The sequence below is a fragment of the Microtus ochrogaster genome, chromosome 8 (genome assembly GCF_000317375.1).
Source record: "Microtus ochrogaster isolate Prairie Vole_2 chromosome 8, MicOch1.0, whole genome shotgun sequence".
Lineage (NCBI taxonomy): Eukaryota > Metazoa > Chordata > Mammalia > Rodentia > Cricetidae > Microtus > Microtus ochrogaster.
In genome coordinates, this window is record NC_022015.1 from 78,922,038 (window position 1) to 78,925,205 (window position 3,168).

A 3,168-nucleotide genomic window follows, 5' to 3' on the forward strand; every position below is an offset into this window, starting at 1 on the left:
AGGGGGAGGGGGAGGGGGAGAAAGAAAACCAAAACCAACCAAACAAAAAAACACTCCAAACAGAATTCTGAGCAACTGAAAACTGGAAGTTTATAATGCATAGAAAGCAAGAATAAAGTAGGAACTCATTTAACAGAAATAAATTTCCTAAGAAGACATGGAACAAGGAATACTGAACTTTCTCCCTGTGAATGAATACAATCTTAGTCTCACATTCCACACTCAGAATGATAGAGCTCGCAAAGTATTGAACCAAAAAAAAAGCACTTAATTTCTTTGAAATTAAATCATAAATATATTAAAGTATTTGTCTTCAGTAAACGGGTACAGCATTGGCTTTGTCCATATTGATCCTCACTTTGCATCGCTGCCCTCTTTCTTTTGATGAATTTTCTGCAGTAGCTAAGGAGTCCTGTCTATTGTAAGAAATCTCCGTTTATTCTGAACGTCTCCAGTCATCTTCAAGCTGCTTTCTTTGGAATTCTAGATAAGAACAGAGCATTGATTCATTGGGAGCCTCCATTCTTTGTCTCAGAAAAACAAAACAAACACTACTCCAGGAAGTAATTACTTTAGAAAACAACCCCAAATGCAGCAGAATAAAGCAATGGGATTCATGCTTCATTTCATTCACTTAGACAGCTGCAGGAATCCAAGTCCAGTCGCATCACTATTAAAGCCTTAGGCACAGGCTGCAAACAAAGAAAAGACATGTTATCATCAAAGCAATCCTCATGGCAGCAGAAATAATTAGAGAGTCACCAAGTTACCTTCTCTGATCTTGACAAATTTTTCATAAGAAAGAAGTTTCTAAATAATTTTCCAGAGCCCATATGGCCATTGAGTAAAATCCCCCTATGCACTGTCTCATAAAATCCAACATTTACATTGCAAACCTTTTTCTAGGGTATTGTCTGGAAGCTTTGTTCTGCAGCAGCTAGAGCTCTGAGCAGAGGCAAACAACTCAGCAAGGCCTTGGTTGCAGAAAGGCCTCCATTTTCTTTCTCTAATTTTCCCTTTAAGGTGGAAATTTTACATAAGAAACCGTCAGCATGTCTTGAGAAGATGGGTCTGCAAATACAGCTAATACATTGATGTAATTATCTACTAAAAATTAAATTGTACTATTTTAAGAACACCAAGATTTATGAGTAAAACACAAAAATATAGCAAAACAGCAAATTTATAAATCAGATATTAAAATAATAGCTTTTAGACTGAGTTTTGTAGGTAAACAAGGATGGGGTGATCAATTGATGTTTTCCCCTGTCGCTAAATAAGTCAATTTTATAAAAAAGAGGCTGCAATTTTTAAAAATGAATTTTTAAAGAATATTCATTATGGATTAATATTTACTTCAACACTTGCCTTCTAAAAGGAACCTCATGATAGCATTACTATTGGGAAGTCAATATTCACCGTTATATAGTTTTCATATGAAAATATTGAGATTCTAAGAAAGATTTAGTCATCTCTCCAAGATGACTCAAAGTACTAAAGGGCTTGGAACTAGTAAAACATAGTCATATTCCTCTGGGTTGTCATTTCATACACATTTTGTGGGGTCAGTGACCACCCCAAGTCAGGGTGCCAGGACAGTGACTGGCTTTGTGAGCACTCTTAGCTGCTTTGAAGTTTGAGGAATAGAGGAACTGTTCCGAGTTCACTGAGTTGGCATTGGTGAACTAATTTATTTGTTACTACTTTTTACTTTTCAATTAACAAGAGGAATTTGCTATGGTTTAAAATACAGTTACTTTTGTGCTGGCCATGGCTGTATTTCATCACTTACTCCCTCAGCTCCAGGGGAAAAGCTCAACATGGGGTGTTCAGATAGAGCAGAAAATAACTTCGGATACAAGAGTCATGAAATGATGGGGAAGGGATTTAGGTCTTTTGATATGTTAACATATCAAAATGGAAAATCATGACTGAGTAGCTTTTATACATAAATCCTATCCATACTTCTCACTGCAGTTCACATATTGGGAGCCAGTGGTTCTTACATTCCTGTGTGTCCACCTAGGGTTCAGATGCATGGAGTGGGGCTTTTAGTTTCAATTCTAGGAAAGAGAGGGGTTAAGAGAGAGAGAGAGAGAGAGAGAGAGAGAGAAAGAGAGAGAGAGAGAGAGAGAGAGAGAGAGAGAGAGAGCAAGTACGAGAGAGAGAATGAATGTGTGTGTTTATGTGTGTTGTCAGGGGCCAGCCAGGACAAAAATAACTTTCTCCAGGGTAGAGGCATGGAAATATAGTAAAGACACGAATGAAAATAATAAAATGCAGAAGCATATATGATAGTGTTGGGAAGAAATTTCAGTGAGTTCTGAAAATTTGCCTGTGTTGAATTTCCAGCTGCTTACTATACCCCTGACCCCAAGAGGTAGGAATAAGACAAAAGACTTCATTAATATACCAATTGAAAGGCACAGGCTACATTCGTCACACTCAAGCCCTAGACTCACACACTAGATCAAACTCTCTGTAGGCAAATTCCCTGGGTGGAATTGCAAGTTATTTCCAGAAAGGAAACCAGAACTTAGTTGGACCCTTAGGAACAAACTACTTCCCTATTCCAGGAGCACAGAGCAATTAGCCACACCTGTTGACAATAGCCTTGAGAGAGCAGAAATCTGTGATTTACAACTCGGTGGACCTGTGAGGTAGGACTGAACAAGAAACACTTCTCAAACTCGCTGACCTTTGGCCATTTCGGGGCTCCACAGGGTGTGCACGTGCTTTTGTGTGTGTGCCCGTGTTCACCTCACAGCTCACATGTGGAGGTCTGAGGAAAACATGTTAGCTCCTTCCTCCCACCATGTGAATTTCAGCATTTAAATTGTTAGGCCCATTTACTCATTGAGCCAATGAGCCAAACTTCTACATTGCTTTTTTTTTTTTATATCTTTTTTGTATATATTTATTGACTTATTTTATTTTTTTAAGAACATACGTTGGCGTCATTATATTCACTTCATTTCTATCACTTTCTCCCTTCTAACTTCCTTTGTGGGCCCCGGGCTCCAGCTCCTATTCATAACCTCTTCTTTAATTATTATGAGTATTTGTATGAATGTGTGTTTGCTTACTACTTTAATTACACATGCTTTTTAGTGTTCACAGCCTTTTCCTAGAAGATCTTAAATAAACTGTAAAGATTTTTTTTTTTTT